General features: G+C 39.2%; 2 protein-coding genes across 4 annotated transcripts in view; one reads left to right on the forward strand and one right to left on the reverse strand.

Moving 5' to 3' along the window:
- Positions 1-16,539, reverse strand: part of FILIP1L (filamin A interacting protein 1 like) — a 305,075-nt gene extending 288,536 nt beyond the window's left edge. Inside the window, exon 1 of the mRNA XM_060640834.3 lies at positions 16,155-16,539. The gene's annotated coding sequence lies outside the window, so the exon portion shown is untranslated. The remainder of the gene's footprint in view (positions 1-16,154) is intronic.
- Positions 1-21,120, forward strand: part of CMSS1 (cms1 ribosomal small subunit homolog) — a 383,687-nt gene that overhangs the window by 294,462 nt on the left and 68,105 nt on the right. The window lies entirely within an intron of this gene.

A 21,120-nucleotide genomic window follows, 5' to 3' on the forward strand; every position in this document is an offset into this window, starting at 1 on the left:
TATCATAGGTTCAGATGGAGAATGTTCCAGATGTTACCATAGAGTTGGATTGCTGAGATGGACTGTGCACAGGGTTTTGGAGTCGAGAAACTAAAGCTACATTGTTGTAAAGATCATCCATGTTCAAGTTGAGGCAACATTAGGAGGGCATGGGGAGGAAGTTAGAATAAAAAAGTTTGACCCAATTACCACAGTCATTATTAAATAGGTGGAATGATGAGGAGAGGTCAGAAAGTGGCAGAACTAGGAACTGGACAGGTGTGGCATGGACCAATAACACGAGCCTCTAGAGGAAGAGGTTTGATATGATAGTTGAAAGGAATGGCCTGGAAGTAATGCTGTGGGGCCTGGTGAATGGTACTATCCCAGGCTTGTTGCTTGGGCTGTGAAAGCATGAACAGTCTTCTCTTAAGAGTCTGAGAAGTTTTATGTCCTGGAGGAAGGTGGAACAGGAGGAGGGAGAAGGAGCTGTGAGAAGGGTAAGGATGGGGGGGGGGGGGGGTTCCAATAACAGCAGTGTATGTCATTTATTGAGCACCTAGGATATGCCAGGTACTGTACTTGGCTGTTTTTATGCATTTATTCCTCACAGGACTCTACAAACTAATTACTATTATCAGCATTTTACTGATGAGGGCATAGGCGTAAGAGAGATTATATGCATCGGTTAGGGTCACACAGCAAGTCTACATTAGGATCACTGAACCCGGATCTACCTAAGTGTAAAGCTCTGCTTTTGCACTGTTCCACATGCCTTCAGAGAGAGCACCATGGGAAGGATTTGGAGGGAAGTCAGAGAGGATGGCAAGAACCCAAGGGAGGAAACAGAACTAAATGGGAATGGAAATGCAATAGAAGAGAATACTACTGAGCAGAGATGCTTGTATTTTTACTGGTGGATGAGAATGCCAGAGCTGTGAGGACTGGAGTTGCTAAGCCCTCTAGTGGAGTCTGAGACCTGGTGAGCTTAACAACTTTCTTGCTGCAGGTTCAGATGGAACACTGCCTTGAAGGTGTCTGGGTGTCTTCAGAAGAGAATTCTCCCAGGCAGTTAGTGAAGTGGGTGGGAGTGGGGTGCTTTCTGAAGAGGCTTAGTTTCCTGAGGTATCAGTAGTCAGTCTTTTAACACAGGTAATGGAGAGCAGAGAAGGAAATGTGGGCTGTTGCTGGCCTCTCACTTGCATGTAGGGTGGGAGCCAATTAGATTTTGAGGAACCTTGGCTTCTTTGTACTTGGGGACATCTGGAGCTGTGTGGTGCAAACTGGAATTTTCATTAGACTATGGTGAAATGCAAACACATGTATCAGCCTCTTCCAGGTGGCAGTTTACCAGTTACTGTCCAAGACAGCTTTATAACAGAGACTGGGGAAGGAAATATTTCTGCCATCCAGGCACAGATAATGTCCCACATTCCTTTACTAAGGGACACTTACTGCTACCATGGCCCATGCAGAGAGGTAGTGCATTGACTATGGGCACAGGCAAGGACTAGAGACTTTTCTGGAAGCAAGCTTTGATCCTTGGGGAGTGAAGTAGTCCAGCTCTGTAGCTAGGTAAGAGTGGCCTCAAGGCAGAGGCAACTGAGGGTGAGCAACTGAAGAAAAGTTACGACTCTCACAACTTTGCTTTCACTAAAGGCCATCCATTGGAATTGTTGATTGCCATGAAAGTAAATATGCCATTCAAAGTAACACATGTGCCATCTGATCCCGTCCAACACAGGAGTGATTGGAGCAATGAGAGCATAAATAAATGTCCTTGGAAAGGGGATAATATAGAAAAAGAAGGGGAAGTAGCCTTAAGAACCTTCACTTTGCATAAGATGCTTGTAGAAATTGGATCCTTACTGTAAATGTGATTTTTGCATCTCTGCAGGTAGGAATTCTGTCTTTCTTTTGCACCATGCCTGCACTTTATCTGCACCGCTCTTATGACACATTTTGTATTGCACACTGTTTAATAATTTTTATGTTTTTCCTACTTCTACTAAACTGATAATTCCTCAAGGGCAAGGATAGTGCCAATTCCATTCCATATCCCCCACAATGCTTTGCCTTCAGTAGCTATTCAGTGTTCTGGGTAGTCTAAGGATACTATGATTCCTCTGAATTTGTTATCTCTTTACTTAGCTACCAGAGACACCCCCTTGCAAAGCCAGCTTTTGGGATCCCTTTTTTTTCATCCCTTTTTTTGGGATCAGGGACTAAAGTATTTTCAAAGTGTTTTATAATGCTTTGAATGTGTAAGAGAAGTACTTTCTGTTTAGAGAATGTTGCTAAGCCCTCTCATCAAAAATAGGCCTTCCATCTACCTCCAAATTCTGCCAGGGCAGAACAGATTGGCAAGGGTAGTTCAGAGGAAAAAGCAATGTATTGCCTTCTGCTCATGGCTGTGTGGGTGCCATTGGAGGAGGAAAATGTATGGTAGTTGATGCTTGGGATGCTACACCCTATAAAAATGGAGCCAACCAACTAAACACGGGTGCATAGATTTAGACTTTGTAAAATACCTTCCCCAATTTTTATATATTCCTCTGTACTCTGAGATCCTATGCCAGGAGACTTTAAAAGGGAATTTGTGATAAGAAGTCTCACAACATAAGCAGAATGGCCCTTTAAGATGGGGCCCCTCCGATGGTGAAGAAGGCAGCAGCTCAGTGGGAATGATTAGCAGTTGGCCAGAAAGACACATGTGGTACCTTGAGTCCTGAGCAGAACATCCCCATTCTGAAGGCTGCTGTCGCTCCTCTGGGGGCTGCTACACAGGTACTGGCATGAAGCAAAACCAGTGACATAGTAGCTGTTTTTAATTTTGCAAAATCTACCTAAGCATGAGTCCCTCTCTGTGAGTCTTTAGGGGTGTGTTACTCAAATCTTGAGTTTGGTTTTCCTTGGAAAGTTGGAAGCACTGATTGGGCAGGTAACAGTTATTGTGAGTGTGGAGCAAAGAGGAGGCTTGGACAGTGAAGGATGGGGAGGTGCATGTTGGCTGCTGGCATGAACTATGTTGGAAGCCCTAGAATGGTCACTTCCAGTGGCTAATACAGACTGCCCCCCTGGGAAATATAAACAGGAAACATTTTGGTTTGACCTGACTGGCTTTGCAATAAGTGTGTTTGTTCAAATAAAGTGTTGCATTAAGATGAATCTGTTTCTTCTACCCTAAAGAAAAGAGTCTTTGTACCCTGAATGTTGGAGACATTATAAATGGAAGAGCTTATTTTTACATAAAGATCAACCCCTACAGAGCATGGACTGCCCTGCCAAGATTCCCTGTAGCTTCTTTAATCAGCTGCAGAAGTTTTCAGTTAGGAGAATTGTCCATTTTCACCCTATTTGTTTGTAGATCCAGAGGCCAGGTCACCAAATTTGAGCTCCTAGTCATGCTCTGAGGAGAGGTGTCTTCTCATTTCCCTGAGATGAAGACAACGGCTATCTATGTGTGTTTGGGTTGGAGAGAGCAGCCTATGGTGAACCTAAGTTGCAGGGTGGGGACTACATAGAAACTTGCTCAGGCAGAGCATCCAGATGGACTGGTTGGATGCCACTTCACTGCATGGCTCACTCTGACCTCTGCCCAAAGCAAGAAACAGAAGACCAAGATGACATAGCTGTGGTTACACAAAACCTATTAACTGCATTGGTTGTCTTTGTTTATTAAAGAACTTGGCTTCTTTTTTTTTTTTTTTTTTTTTTTTTTGAAACAAGAAATTTGAACCACGTTTTGAGATACTCCAGAGAGATATAGCAATGTAGTTACCATTTTACAAACTTTTAAACAAAACTGTTAGCAGTTTACAACTTTGTTTAAAGAACAATGGTTTGGAGCACAGGCCTGCCTTAGCAAGACCCAGAGGACAGTGACCAAGACAGAGAAGAATCGAATGCAGAGCTGGCTGACCAAGGCCAGTTTTGTAAAACCCAGGAATCCAAAGGTTAGGGTTGAGGTTCCCTTACCATTTTGCAGGAGTAGCAGTGAATTTGGCCTTGTTGTTTTGGTGATTTACACCAATGCCCTCAGCTTGTTAGCTCTCTTCAACTGGAAGAGAAATCCAGGAAAAGTGGGGATGAAAACAGTTACCTCTGTTATTTCTCCTTACCCCAGAGACTGGCCAGCCAAGTCACTGCCATTTTTAGCATAGCTTGTTCATTGCCCAGGCATTGCCATCCATGTTTCTTCCCTTTCATATTTTATACCTTTATAGTCACTTCTCTCTGTAACAGCCAAAAACCTCAACTGTGCTTTCATTCTGATTTTTCTATTAAAATATCTGCCTTTAACTAACTTTCTTCTCCTGAAACAATTTACGTTTATAAGAAACTTCATTTACGAGTTGTTTTGTCTGCTATAGTTGGTTCTAGCTATTGTTCTTTCAGCCTTGTCTAGGCAGTGTTCACATGAACACCTCACAAGAAGTGTTTAAGTCTCACAGACATTTCTCTAAAAGCATACAAATATTTATGCCTCTGTCAGTTTTTCTAGCCTATTTACAAAGCTGATTTAGTAGATAATATATTTGCCTGCCAATGATCAAAATTAAAATATGGTATAATTGAAGCTGACCTATAATAATGATATTGGGGAAGCAACATTCAGTTTCCAAGTACACAAAATACATACGTATTAATAGGAATTTAGACTAGTAATGTCTTTTTTGGACATGTTTTCTAAAACTCCGCTTACACTCCAGGAAAGCATTTCTTTTGGATCAATTGCAATGTCAATCAAACAACTTCATAGCTTACATGTAATACTGTGATTAAAATGTTAACTAAGTCTGGGACAAAGGGAATTCCAGGAAGACTCTAATCATTGAAGAGGGTAGTTAAAGGGCTGTAAGATTAACCATTTTTAACCTAAAACACAGCATTTCTCATGTACCCTTTAAGTAGTACTGACAAGGTATTTCCTGGAGATTAATGACAGTCTGAGTTAATGGGCTGAGGGAGGGTCATTAATCCTTACACAAAGGTAGTTTAGAAAGCAGAAATGAAAAACAACTGCTAGGTCAAGGTGATGCAATCCCAGGAGATGTTTCAGAAGATTAGTTCCCTTTTCAGAAGCCCATGGTTACTACTGTTCTCACCCTCCCTTCTCCACATAGCATACCTCAGACTCAGGTTTTCAACCTCCTGGGATGCAATTAAGCATTTGAAAATGCCTTGTAATCTCTCCTTCCACCAAACAAAACCCTTTTTATCAATGAGCTTCCTCTTCTCACTCTTACCTAAAACCATCTTGGAAGTCATTCATTTTACATAGCTTCTTGCCATCAAATGCATTTTATTGGTTTAGATAGAGTTGTGCTTGGGAATCTAGACTATAAAAAACCAAGGCAGTCAGAATATAGCTCCTATGGGTTTCATGAGATAAATATCTATGTGTGCCATACATATGATATGAGGAAAATATGAAATTATTGTCAAGGGAAGGCTGGGATTGATGGAACAGTCAGAGCTAGATACCACTTCAGCAAGTCAGAAGAGGTGGACTCATCTGAAGGACACAGAAACAAGTTGGTATAATCAGGATACCATTAATAAGCAGAAGTCCAGGCTTCCAGACTGTGGCACACCCCCAGGGATGTACACTTGCAGATGATGATGTCAGACTTTGTGGGAGCTCAGTCCTCCTCCAGGCCAGCCTAAGCTGCACCCATTCTGCATGTGGGCTAATCTAGATCTGTTCCAACAATCCTCCCATCTGGCCAGATTAATTAATCTCGGGATTATGCAAGACAGCGTATGACCTCTGAAGCAAGAAGGACTCTGGTAGAGATAGAGCAAAATGGTGGCAGAAGATCTAAAGCCATGTAGTGAAAGGATTGTACCAAGAAACCCCACTCTGCCTCTTTACCCAAAGAATAGTTGAGAGCTGGAGGATGATTCTTAGTTGAAAAAGGAGATCTGCCTTCATGCATGTGCATCATCTTCTATAATTATGTTTCCCTGGGAAGAGTTTTGGGATCCAAAAGCTTGCACCCTTGCCTGTGCCAGGGTATGTTGCTCACCTTGCCACTGGGAATGAAAGCTTCTTTTGGAATCCTTCAGATAAGTTAAACTCCATCCGATTCACTCAAGTGGTGTCTGACTGGTTGTTCTACTAATTTCATGCCAATACTGTGATTCCTGTAGTATATTTTCACATGTTTGGAAAATTTTAAATACCAGAGGTTATTTTACTACTTAAAAAGAATAAAAACTACTGAAAATTAATAAGGTAGGACAAATGTGCTAAAGGAAACTCTAAGAAAAATGTTTTCTGGTCACTAGGGCAAAGGGTAGAAATGCAGAAGTCCCATTAAAATGGTAACTGGCATTTTGCCACTAACGTATCTGATCTAACTCTAAAAGCATAAGATCCTTGTCGATTTTGTGCCAGAGCCAAAAGATATAAATTTGTAGCTACCAGTGTAAACTGAACTACTGTTTTAGTGCTTCAAGTACAGGTGAAAATCTTTATGTTCTTACATACTGTTTAAAAAAAAAAAAATCCTTGTTTATATACAGATTAGTTCCACTAGACCTAGCTGGACCTTTCGAGTCCTCTTTTCAACCAAAATTGCCTTGTACAAATGAACTATCCAGATGTGGAAGGGAACATAATAATAAAATTATGTGCCAAAATAACTAGATTATTTAGGTCATGATTGCAGTTTTATAACACCATCTGGGAAAATTACTAAGTGCATGTGAATTTGAGGTAAACTAAAGTTTTTCTCCCTTCAGTAGGCATTATGGCCTCTTGGCACTTTGTTGGTAGTGGAATTTCCAGTCACTTTGCTTACTTCAAGGGTGATGGATCCACAACTGTGTAATGGTTTGAACTGGAGCCTTCCTTCCACTTCCATTTGGCGGGTATAGCATCAGTACAGTCTTTCTGAAACTTGACCTAGCCACTTAACAATAGGATAGTAAAACTTGCTGTTTTCTGTGTACAAATGCTGTCTTTCCAAATTAGGAAAGAACAGATAAGTTCCTCGTTTTAAAAGGAGTAATTCAGTACTCTACTGTTAACATTCTCCCAAGGTAGTATTACATTAATAACTACTGCTACACATGAAGAATCATTTCCCATTCTGGAATAATTTGCACACATTTAGGAATTCCATTGTCTCCTTAGAATCCTCTGGGCTATAGGCCCATGAATTATCACATTTTGAGTATGTAACTTCCATACATGATTTAAATTTTATGGGAGGAAAGAGCAAGAGAATTGAAAGAAAAAAAATAGCTACTTGCTTATGGCTAGAGAATCTCAGGGAAGGGAAAAGGATATTTCTACTTCTTTAACATAGATCAAGGAAATTTATTATTTGCCTTTAATAATAATCAGCTTTCTGGGTTTTTTTAATGCCAAAACCACAAAATTTGGTATTTTACATTCATACCTGTGTGTAGTGTCTAGAGCGGTGATTCTTAGGGTCCTAAAGAAAACACATCATTCAATACCAATTCCCTGGGTTTCTAGGTGTTTCTATCCCAAGGCTTCTTAATTTACTCCAAGAGATCCAAAGTTTCATGTCTGTATGTTTTCTGAGTCTTGTAGCATTTATCAGTTTCTCAGAAGGACCTGGCACACCACATTTTCAAGCCTGAATTTTGTTAAACCTAATCTGTAACACCATGGTGTGAGTTTTCTATGTTAATTATAATGATGATGATAGCTCCTGATTATTGAACACTTACTGTGTGCCACTAACTGTACTTAATACTTTAAATTTATAATTTAGTGCCCCCAACAAGGCAAGTACAGTTATTATCTCCATTTTATGATTGAGGAAACCTAAGGCTTTTGAGAGGTTAAGTTATTTGTTGAAGATTGCACAAAACTGGAATTAAGACCTATGATGGCATCTGGGAAAGTCCACACTCGTAGGCATTATGCATTATGATAAGAAACACATCTGTTTATTGGTTTAGTTCTAAATGGTGTTTTGTTTAGGAATAATATATTCAGTTCAGACAGCCCCTTACTCTGTTCTAGTGATTGGGCATTCCTTCTTATCTAGATACTACTATAATTCTGAGATTGGGGCACCCAGGTGGCTCAGTCAGTTAGGCATCCGACTTTGGCTCAGGTCATGATCTCATGGTTCGTGGGTTCAAGGCCCTTGTTGGGCTCTGTGCTGAGAGCTCAGAGTCTGGAGCCTGCTTCGGATTCTGTGTCTCCCTCTCTCTCTCTCTCTCTCTCTGGCCCTCCTCTGCTTGCACTCTCAATCTTTCTCTCAAAAATAAACATTATAATTCTGAGCTCAACATTAGATTGTGGGACCCAGGAAAGTGTTTGGCATTTGTTTTGACATAAATAAGTAAACAAACACATGAGTATCCTTACCAAACATGGCCTGGGTCGTCTTTGGCTTTTGTGATTCCCCTCCATACTGGATATAGTTGGTAGTAGTATACTACTACTACTATACTGTATGCTATACTGTTATACTACTATACTACTACTACTATATATAGTATAGTATACTACCCAATAGTATAGTATACTATTATAGTAGTATGCTACTATATGTAGTACTACTATATACTACTACTATATCTGTCAAAAGCTACTGTCAAAAGTAGTAGTACTACTATAGTAGTACTATATATAGTAGTATACTACTACTACTACACTCCTACAGCAGTAGAGTTGCTTTTGACAGATACAGGGCATGCAATAATGTCTACTGACTCCTAAAGTCAGCTGATATTCCCTTGTAATTGCATATTTGTTGGAAGCCAACAGTCCTTTGGCCAGTTTCTCAACACAACACTTGGAAGGCAGCTACTTGAAATTTTTTGCATAGTTTTTTGCCCCATGGCTTTTTTCATTAGACGATACAATTTTAACAGTCAGTGTACAAGAGTAGTTAGAGAGTTGAACTTCTATAGATTGATCATTGTTTACCAATCTCTTGAAAACAAGCATATGTCTCTGCCTCTGACTAGTTCAGAGACTTTGGAAAAGCTTCCTCAGACATTGATGTGTTTTATCTATAAAATGAGGGGGTTCAATTCTATCAGTTGTTTTTCAGGGTTTCCTTTTCCTTTATTTTAGTACCCTGTAATTAATTAATTAATCCATCTTTCTTTCTTTCTTCTTTCTTTCTTTCTTTCTTTCTTTCTTTCTTTCTTTCTTTCTTTCTTTTTCTTTTCTTCCTCCCCACTGGAAACCTACAAGAACTCCAGTACATCAATCTCAAAGTAGAGCATGCTGGTTGAAGTTTAGAGTAGAAGGCTTGAATGTAGAGCCTCACAGATGGTGATCCCTAACATCTTTTTTTTCCCCCATTTATTTTATTAAAGTATGATTTACACGCAGTAAAATTCACTTTATAGTATACAATCCTGCACATTTCAACAACTCATCCAATCATGTAACCACAGTTACAGTCAAGATATTGAGGAGTACCATCACCCTAAACATTTTCTCTCACCCCTTTCTAAGACTCAGCCTCTCCCCTGAGGACCAGCTGCTGGCAACCACTGATCTGTTTTATGTCTCTTTAGTTTTTCATTTTCAACACTGTCATGTAAATGGACTCATTCACTATTTACCTTTCTGAGTCTGAGTTCTTTTACATAGCATAACACATCTGAAGTTCATCCATATTGTTGTATGTATCATTAATGTTGCTGAGTAGTAATTCATTGTATGAATTTATTATATAATGGATAATGTATAATTATTCATACACTAGTTGAAGGATATTTGGATTTATCCCAGTTTGGGGCAATTATAAATGAAGCCACTGTTAATATTGTTGTTTAACTTTTTTTTTTTAAGTTTACTTATTTATTTTGAGAGAGACAGAGTGAGTGGGGGAAGGGCAGAGAGAGAGGGGAAGAGAGGATCCCAAACAGGCACCACTTTGTAAGTGACAGAACCTGACTCGGGGCTTGAACTCACAAAATGTGAGATCATGACCTGAACCAAAACCAAGAGCTGTACACTTAACCAACTGAGCCACCTAGGCACCTGCTTAACACATTTTAAGGTTAGCAATGTGTCAATTAGCTGTTAAGTCATTTTAGAAAGCATCAGTTCAAGAATCATTGAGGGAAGACATAGACACCATAATCTCCATGTGCAAATATGTGTCATTATGATCCCATCCCCCCAAATCCAAGATAGAGTCCTTAGTAACTTCTTTACCCCTACCCACCCTTCAAAATGTTGGTAACTGTCTTAGCTGTAGCTAAGCTGCCTTAGCCATAGATTGAGTAGCTTATAAATAGCAGAAATTTATTGCTCAAAGTTATGAAGGTTAGACGTGTGAGATCAGGGTGGTCAGGTAAGGGCCCTCTTCCAGGTCACAGATGTCTTGTTTTCTCACAAGGTGGAAGGAGCTAACGAGTTCTCTAGGGTCTCTTTTATAAGGACATTCATGAGGGCTCATGACTTAAACACCTCCCAAAGTTTCTATCTACTAATTCCACCACCTTTGGGTGTTAGGATTTCAACATATGGATTTGGTGGGGACACATTCAGACTACAGCAGTAGCCATTTTTACTCTTCTTGTTTGGAGAGGAAATAGGAGGATATGTCATCCAAAGTGGAGTTAGTGCCAAGATAAATAAAGTCACGAATAGACCTCTGATAGTTTGGGGAACTTGAAGACTGGAGCTAAAACATCTCATAGCCCACATTCCCTAACAATGGAATATCTCTATAATCTTGGAGTCTTGGTTTTGGTTGTTTTCAGTGGGAAGCCAGGCAGACCCACTGGGAAACTTGAACTCCTCGAGCTTCAAGATGATGCTTTGTTATTGTGCTTCAAATATTCTCTTGTGTTAGGAAGAATGAAAGTTTATAAATAGATCATTCTTGTGACCAAACCCCTATCTCACTGCCCCACCCTTTCCCTAAACAAGAAGCCTTCCATGTGTACAGTGTGCCAGACTGAGGATTATGGCAGTTGGTTTCTTATACCCCATTCCTCTACACCAGTAAACATCTATAGTTTGGTCATTCCAGGTGTGTGTTCTCCATTTACAGTGACCCACCACCAGGTTTTCCCAGCACAGTCCTGGTTTTAGCACTGACAGTCCTGCATTCTTGGAAGCCCCCCACCCATTCCCAAGTGTACCTGGAAAATTGGTTATCCTACCTCCCTTATATTCCCAGAGTTGGATCCAACAGCAGAGTCTAACACCTCTGCTTGTTGAATCTCCTAAACCATACCAATGTATTTTTTAATGTTTATTTATTTATTTTGAGTGAGAGTGTCCATGTGTGAGCAGGGAGGGGCAGAGGGAGTGGGAGACAGAGAACCTCAAGCAGGCTCCACACTGTCAGGGCAGAGCCCAACTCAGGGCTCAGTCTCAGGAACTGTGAGAATAGGACCTGAGCCAAAATCAAGAGCCAGATGCTTAACTAACTGAACCACCCATGCACCCCCAAGTGTATTTTTTAAACTAAGAATACAGTTCTGGTTCAGATGCATGAATGTATGGTGGACTATTAGGAATAAAGTTTCAACAGACCAGGGAAGATCTATATAACTTGTAGAGGAATTTGCAGATACTTAGCTTAAAACATTTTTAAAAGAAAGGATTTTTGTTTTGTGTTGCTTTTACTTTTGTTTTAATTCTATGAACCTCCAGGAAATAGAATGAGTCTTAGGGGATACCTTTCTCTAATTGTCAGAGTTCAAGTGGTAAATCACAGTGTGATATTGTCTGACAATCCTACATGTCCCTAATACACAATAGTATCCTTGTCAGCAATATTCCAAGCAAACTGAGTAGAATATAGAGCTCCATTAATGGGCCTTAGCAGAAATAGTTATATATTGTTCTAACTCTAGCCAAATGGTTTTATTTATTCTTTCATATTTTAACCAAAATGTGCCAAACAAGAATTATGATGAAAAATCTCAGTGAATTTTTTTTTAATTCAAGTACTAAGCACTTATAATTTATTTGAGAAACCAGTCTCCTTCTCAATCACAGGCTTTTGTCCTCCAAAAAAAAGCCATTTTTGAATTAGCTGGGGGAAAATACAATAATAAGATTTTAAATTCTGAACTACAAACTGCACCTGCTTAGGATCCAAAACTGAAATGGAAAACTCAAGGCTTAACCCCACATGCTCCCTGATCAAATGCAAACAGTTCTTAAAATAGCTTCGTGTGAAGATGTTCAGAGCAGCTGAAAACCAAGATGTTGGTGTCCCTACTTACAACCTGGCAGCTTAATACCATGGCTCAGAGGCAGCTGCCCTGTCTTTCTGTTTCAGGCCCAGGAGCAACAGCTCTAAGGAGAAGCACAGAATCAGCCTCTGCTTTATCCACACTGCTATCATCCCCTGAATTCTACTTTCCTAGTCAAGGGGTTGTCCCTAGATCCGTCACGAAGACCAGTGACATTCATTCCAAGCCACTAACATGACAGGAAAATAGTTAAAAGTTTCCAAAAGCCTTAAATAGGCATATAATAAATTTGAGGAAAATTTTAAGAAAGAAAAGAAGTCTTGCGTATTTAATCAATCATAGGTGGTAACAGTAATAGTTACGTGTGGTATATTACACACTGCTACCTTCAGTAGCTTAGTTATCAGCAGATCAGTGAGCTTTCTCAAAATTCATCAGAAAGATATTCTTCATTGACTTAAGACTGTTCTTTTCAGCTCCACTTATCTTGCTATAACTCTCAGTTAACCATGTTTACTGTTTTTCCACATAGAGAATATTTTTTCCTGTGCTGTTCTCTCTTCCTCATGATGAACTGCTTCTCTCAAGGGCCCACTTATGCTTCTACCAAAAGCAGGATCTGGATTGGCGGATAATTGGTATGATCTGATGACACAGTGTTTTATGTTGCCAGGCTGGTGGTGGCATTAACCAGCAGTTTAAAATTCCATTTGCATTCACATGTAGGTGAATATACTGATATACTATACTGTTCCTATACTAAAAAGAAGAAAGCAGTGGCTTATAGTTCTTTTAGCAACTAAACTGATTTTTCAAGAGCCAGAGGAGAGAACTGTGGGGTGAGTACCTAGAAGGGAGATGAAGGCAGGAAGAGGATAGGGTTGGGGAAGGCCTGAAGCTCTCCTCTGTCAGCATAGGCCAGTTGGCCGCTATCACCTTTAAACAGTATTGGTTGCAGCTATGACTTCTCATGTTGAAAACTCAGACTTTTTCTTTTATTATTTTATTTATTTTTTTAAATGTTTACTTATTGAGAGAGAAAGAAAGTGTGCAAGTGGAGGAGGAGCAGAGAGAGAGAGAATCCCGACACAGGGCTCAAACTCAACGAATGGTGAGATCGTGACCTGAGCTGAGATCAAGAGCCATATGCTCAACCAACTGAGCCACTCAGGCTCCCCAGAAAACTCAGACTTTTTCTATTCTTTCATTTGAGAAATTACTTAATGAGACTGTGCATTAGAGAGAAAATTAGCTGAGCTAGTCCCTTAGATGTCTAAAACCTGGTTTTTCCATCTGCTGAATAGGGGATAATACCTGCCTTTTCTATCGCACAGGGCCACTATAGGATCAAGTGAGTGACTGATACTTGAATTATGTTAACAATGTAAAACACCTGGAGGGCTAAAATGACGTTGTTATGATTAAGGCTATCATAAAAAGTCTCCTCAGGGTGAGAAAAATGGTACTGCTGTTCTTTCATATGTAGCTTCCAATGATGTACTGTCTTTGTCAGAGTAGACAGAAATATCTTGATCTTCTGTCAGATTTGAACCCCAGATAGCTATGAGGCTATAATGCAGATTTTGTTCTGATGTCTTCCTTAGAGACTTCCTGTCTGACCCAATTCTGAAGGAGCAAACACTATCAATATGTGAGCCTTTTATGTTTAACATCTGTAGCTTCAACAGAAATGTCAACATCCTTCAAAGAAGGCTCAAGTATTTCTACTAAAATGTATATATGAACCTGGTTATTTGATTGATGCTGAGTTGGCCTCTGGAATTGCCTCCATACCTTGCAGACACTAAATAACCCTTTTTAAAGTAGGGAAAAAGTTTTCTGGTCCTTAACTTTTAATCAGAAATGAAGGATAAAATACTTACCATGGTAAAAAAGCATGCATTGTATGCAGGTTCAGATCACTAGTAATCAGCCCCTCTGTGAAGATCCCTATACTCAGCACTTATAAAAGCCGTATTTGCCTTATTCACTGCTGTATCCCCAGTAACCCAGCCCATAGTAGGCACGTAGTAAGACCTGTGAGGGACTCTAAAAATTTGCTGTAAGTGCCTATAAGGCATTCTAAAATATTTGCTGAATGAACAAATGAGCAAATTAAGCCCTTTACTATGAAAATGTTTCCCCTAATTATAATGAAACAAATAGTGTTCTGTGCTCATCATGAATGGTTATTTAATGCTGATGGTCACTAGTTCTGTTCTAAGGAAAATAAAAGGAACTAACGTTTCTTTAAATGTTTTTTAATATAACATATTGGAGAGGTGAGGCATGTATTTCAGTGATAATGAAAATTTTGCTTTAGGTTAAGACAATAATATGGACTCTGTTCTGAAGAAAAACACACAAGGCCCTTTACTGTTGTTTTTTTCTCATCTTTCCCAATTCTTGGCAAGTTGCAGTATCAGTTTCCTACAATAGTGCTCTATCAAATGCACCATCAGTTTGAAAACACAGTGAAGTATTTCCATCTCCAGTGACAATGCCACCTAACTAAGACCAATTCTTAGCTAACAAATTCTTTGATTCAATAACAGTTTAAGCAAAAAAGATAATGACACATGAACAGAAGCTAGACAATTAAAAAAGTGTGTAACTTTGCTAATAAGAGTAGTTGTCTTTGCCCCAGAACTTTTATAGCATAATTTTGTGTTGGTTATCATAAGAACCCAAACCCTACATTCTTTTGGGAAATCATTTGGAAAATTCTCATCAGAGTGACATGTCTTAATTGCCTTACATATTTGTTTTAAAGAAGTGGGAATAGCCCATGAAAATTATTGCTGTCTTTAGAAATATTCAATAGCAAAGAGCTCTTAAAGTGTTTATCCTTATTTTTAACTAAGCCTAATGGGAATTTCATAATAATGTTAACTGATAATTGTAGAGATATATTTACTTGGAATATTTGTTTTTAAGGGACAGAAGATTGATATATTGGTGTCATCATAGGGAAAGCATTTTTAATTATAGCTGGAGGAACACTGCCATAAATTGAAAGAATTCTCTCCAGTAGCATGCCACTCTATGTCCTACTTTATAAAATCCTAATACACAGATGGAATATGGTTGTGTTGTCAAACAATATTTGTATTATACTTCTTATAATCTTCCCAAGAGTTGCATAGATACTGAAAAGACATGTGATCATCAGTTGTCATTAAGAGAAAAGGAATAATTGACTATATTATAATCATTTTAGATGAATATGTATCTATGCTGAATGGAGCTCCTATATTCAAAACTATGTAGTCACCCTAAATATTGAATAAATAATATTCCCATAGAGCAAGTACAGTGAGCAGAACTTTCTCTGGCATCATTTGGCAGCAATCTAGCATCATTTCCCATTGACAGTGAGATGTGCCCATAGATATCCAGTCATATTCTTTGAATTGATAGGTATTTCCCCCAAATCTTCTAAAAACCTTACCTCAAAAATATCCTTCTATTCTCTTACAGTCATCCAAAAAATGTGAACGAAGGCAAAGAAAAAAATGCAATCTAGTTGCCATGTTAGGTTGATGGTTTCTTCTGTTTTTCCATGAAGAGAATTCCTTCTCTCCAATCCAGTGTATTTCTCCATTTTCATAACATTGTGATGATTTTGAAGTTATGTATTGATCATTCACAGCAGCTTACAAGAACAAGCTGTTACAAGGAAAGTCATTTTCCCAAACCTATTTTTTTTAAATTTTTGACCATTTGTCTTACTCTTAGAGGATAGCAATTTAAAATTTCATTTTGGTTTTCTCTCATCCCTACCAATTTAGCAAAACATATCTACTGTCAAGACAGTTTCTCTATTTTGCAAGTGGCTCTTACACACATTAGCCTAAAAGTTGCTCATCTGTTATAAGCTCTTGATCATACCTGAGATTTACTACATCCCCTTGTTTAATATCCATAAGATCCTGCTCCTGGATGTTGGATAATACAGAAACATCACCCTAAAGCTTCTTCTGAGCAGTGACAGAGACACTTACCTTAATGTGCATGTACCTTGGCTTTATTATGCCCAGCAGTTCTCTCTTCTCATCCCCACCAAAATCCAATAGTGGAATCCAGGGACCAACAACGTTTTCTTCTCTTCTTCTTGGATACTCTTTCAGTTTTTGTTTTGTGGGCTTCAAAGCCACGGAGAGTTTGCAACCAGAGGCCACTGACAGTTCTGCAAAGGATAGGCAGTGGGGAGCCCAATACTGACTGGGCCCAAACACTGAATATAACCCTCTTTCCTCTCTGGAAAGCGTCCTTCATACTCTGAAGACAGGCAACTTTGCCGAATCCTTCACCCCACGGCTTGCCAGTCTCCACAGAAGAAAGGGTCTAACTGAAGTGGGCTGCAGGATGAGGCGACCCAAAAACCGAGAGCCATCTGCCCAGAACAGACAAGTAGAGGCAGGTAGAGGCTCTGTGAGTGTGTCTGTGTGTATGTGTGTGCGTTTGCATGCCTGTGCCCGGCAGCTGCTCTCGAGATTAGAAGACACCACTCTTTGGCAGGCAGCTCTGAAACACCCTCTTGGGTAATTCCAAATTCACATGCACATCTTGGCTGAGAGAAGAATCCTCCCAGGACAACCTGAGTCCCTTTCTCTGCCTTGTCACTGCCCCAAATACAGTGTGAACCACAGACAATCAACGGTGCCAGCATCTTAGAAATAAATCTCCAAATGGACATTAAATTGCACCTCATTCTGTACCCTGCAACCATGAACTGATGCAAGCCTTGTTTGGGGATTTAAGTAACAAGGGCATGACCTCTTCTTTGACAGTTGTAACCCAAGGCTCTGTAGAGTTTCGCTATTATTAACGCAATGTTGAACTTTAACTTGAATGCCTGCCTGTTCCATTCAGTGTCATATGAGATGAGATGTGAGTACAAAGTGCTGAGGAAGCTCCAGAGCAACATCTTAGTGTAGGATGGTATTTATTATTATTAATCAAGTTCTTTATTTTATATTCGGTTGTTAAGAGAAATCTCATACCCTAGATTGCTAAAATTTGCAGAATCTAATTTTCTGTAAGTGGTATCGCTTGTTCCTGTTGAAGGAGGAGGGGCAGGAAGAAGGAGCTTGTTCATTTGTTTAGCAAGTATGTATTGCGTCACCCATTAGGTATCAGGTCCTCTACCAGATAAGCCCACCACCGGCCAGATACTCAATCTGCACATCATTAAATCGTCACAACATCCCTCCAAGTCCTATATTGGTGATCAAATGAAAAGACCAAAGCTGAAAATAATTAAGTAACTTCCCCAGGCTCTCAGAATTGGATTTGAGTCACTCCATAACCCATGCTCTTTATCTTTAAGATACAAGTAACTTCAAACTTACAGAAAAGATAATAGAATAATAAGGAGTTCACGTATACTTTCACCCAGGTTTCCCCAGCTTTTAACATTTTACCACATTTGCTGTCTTCCTCTTCCCCTTCCTTGGCCCTCCCCCTCCTCCTCTCCCTTCCATGTGCTTATGTGTGTATATTGTTTCTGAATCAATTCATACACTTTAGTGTGATTATCCTAAAAGACAAGTGCTCTTTTCTTCTTTTCTTTTATTGAGATATAATTGACATGTAACATTATATTAGTTTTGGGTGTGCAGCATGATTTGAGGACACTGTTATACATAACCACATTATAACAGTCAAATTCAGTAAACTAACACTAAAATGATATTACTTTCTAATCCATAGTTCCCTTCAACGTACAGTATTACTTTATAATCTATAGTTCCCTTCATCTTTTCACCAAATGTCTCATTAATATCCTTTATAAGGGAAAAAATTCTTTTTTTCTTTTGGATAGGATTATATATCGCATTTAGTTGTCATGTTTCTCCTTCAGTCTTGAGCAGTTCTTTGATCTTTCCTTTTATGTTTTGCCATGTGACATTTTGAAGAGTAAGTTTTGTAAAATGTTCCTCAATCTAGGAGTGTGTGATGTTTTCTCATTACAAGACTGAATGTGTGCATTTTGGGGCAGGAATATCACAGGAGCAATGCTCTATTCTTCTCATAATCAAATCAGGGGATACATAAGCAGAGTTTGTCCATACCAGGACCTGCACCACTTGGTGAAGGTGGTGTCTGCCAGATATCTCCACTGTGAAGTTACACTTTTCCAGTTTGTAAAAAATAAATATTTTGTGGGAAGATACTTTGAGAATATGTAAGTATATTGCTCCTAACTAAACTTCCTTAAAGTAGAAAGTTTAGTTAGGAGCAATATACTTATATATTCTCAAAGTATCCCCCTACCTATTTTTGTGTTCATTTATATCAATATGCACTTACAGATTTCTATTTTATTCAGTGGGTTATAATCCATTAATATCATTATCTCGATACCAAGATGATCTCAATTTGGCCAGTGGAAGACCCTTCAAGCTGGCTCTTGTGTTCTTTTGACAAGTCCGCATCATTTTTTGAGTACTTCCTCACTTTTAGGCACAAAAAAATGTAGCGTATGCATCTTATATTTATTCTACCCAGCCCTGGAACTCACCATATCTTCAAGGAGATCTGGGTCCATAATGGAAAATGGTATATAGAAACCGAGATCTGGGCATTGGGTGCACTCAATGGACTAGGTATGTTCATGGTTTCTCGGTTCTCCCTCTTCCCCCCTCTCTCTCTGTCTCTCACTTTGTATTAAATACTAGATCACAATGATAGCTCCAGTCCCATTCCAACATAGGGGTTATTCTAGCTTTTACTGTTCCCATGTTTATAACTCCCTTACCCAACAGTGGGGATAGCCTGGTTCCTATTATCCTCAAACCATTTACTTAGTTGCTCCTTGCCCCTGTGTGTAAACAATCTGCTTCCTCAGCCATTCCAATCTTTTTAACTTCGTCAACCCTAATCTCTCATGGAAATGGAAGGGAAAAAGTATTTTTTAATAAAAAAGAAAGGGAAAAGGAAGAATGTAAGAATCCCATACTCTTTCTATGCCTTGTAGCATCTATTTTCATGGCAGATCATCATGTTCTCTTGTGTGCAGCTGTCATGGAAACAAGTATATAATGGCTAAGGGAAGAGTTCAATTATTAATTCATTTAGCTGTTTTTGTGTTCACTATGTGTCAGGCACATTGTTAAAGACAGATACAGTCCTTGTGCTTGTGAATGTATTTTTACTGGGACGTCTGGGTGGCTTGGTCGGTTAAGTGTCCGACTTTGGCTCAAATCATGATCTCTCGATTCACGAGTTCAAGCCCCGCATCAGGCTTTGTGCTGACAGCTGGGAGCCTGGAGCCTGCTTCAGATTCTGTGTCTCCCCTCTCTCTCTCTGCCCCTCCTCAGCTTGCACTCTGTCTCTCTCTCTCAAAAATAAGTAAACATTTAAAAAATGATTTTTACCATTTCTTTTTACTTTTTAAATGTGACTACTAGAAAATGTAACATTACATACATGGTTTGTATTATATCTCTATTAGACATCATTGCTATAGTATCATATTATGAATACAGAAAAAATAATTACTTATCACACTTTCCTTTTTCATGTGTCATATTTAGGAGATTCTGACATACCAGAATGGGCCTAAATTAGACTTTTTGCCTTCTGTTCCATCAGCTTTGAAAGAGTTAAAGAAGGACACTTCTCACTTAAAATCTATATTGGCAGCATAGATCTTTGAAATACAAGTAACTTTATGAAATAATAGCTATTTGTTGTTGTAATAATTCTTAATATTCCATTTGCATACTATCCATTGGGCATCTATTCCAGCACAAACACAATTGTCTCTGCTTGTTCATATCCTGAAATATAAGTTCTGTAAGTTCCATCTCTGTTGACATTTCCTTGGGTCCATGGAATTGATACTAGTCTGTCAATTAAATTTCAAAAATTGATCCCCAAAGACGGACACTCTGTCCCCTTCCTGTGGCTTTCCTGTCACAGTGTCCACTGAAAATGGGTATCTACATAGAGAGGAAACAGAGGAGAGTTTTCAGCTGACTCAGTCCAAACAGATAAGTAAAGAAATTATGAGTACATGTGTACATAAGTAGAACGGATCCTCTAAAGGTGTCATATTCCCACTCTTCTCAGGTGACCTACCAGCTAAATATAGAAGAGAAACAGCAGGAAAAAATTACTTGTAATCTTTCAGTGGTCATTTTTTTTTCATGGACTCTGAGCTTCGGTTTACTCCTCTGTGAAGGTTTGGCATTGACAAAGATGAGATCTTCATACTGTTGTGGCACTAACATTCTGTGAGTCTGTGAACTGATGACTTAAAAATGATCCAGCAAACCCCAACCCTATACTTTTTGCTAGACTCTTCCTAACAGTTAGTACTACTGATGTCTTCAAGGTGTTGAGAGAGATGTAAAGTACTGGTTCTCAAAAATATGGTGAGGTTTAAACTAATTTGCTCATTCATTTTTTCTGTTTGTTTCTATGAATTGTAAAAGAAATGTGGGGTTCTCCGTAGCAGAGATGGCTCACAGGATATCAGAGGCAGTATTCCCTGGGCATGCTTCACTTTTTCTTGACTCAGATAACAGATCCCATCCTTCCCACTGTTCTAAGTCCCAGTGGATTATATTCTTCCATGGTGCTCCCAAGGGCATACCTGCACCTTACTCTCAACCCACGTTATTATAATTGCCAACGTATTTGTCTCTCCCATTCTAGGCTGGGTGTTCCTGGAATACAGACTGCCCCCTTCAGCATTGTAGCCCCCACCCCTAGGATGCAGTCAATACACAATAAATATGTATTGGATGGAAGAAACATCACCACCCACCTTGGCCAAGTGGACAAGGGAGAGAAGCAGCTCTAGAATAAAGCAACTTTAGAACAGCATCTCAGTGAGCTGAATGGTAAAGAAATCAGAAAAGCACACATATTAAAACCATCAGTGATTTTCAATTCCAGGATTTGAAACCTTTTTCCTAATAGACATTTTACCAGCAGCAAAATTGCTGGATGTAAATT

The sequence above is a fragment of the Panthera onca genome, chromosome C2, assembly GCF_046562875.1.
Source record: "Panthera onca isolate mPanOnc1 chromosome C2, mPanOnc1 haplotype 2, whole genome shotgun sequence".
Classification (NCBI taxonomy): Eukaryota; Metazoa; Chordata; class Mammalia; order Carnivora; family Felidae; genus Panthera; species Panthera onca.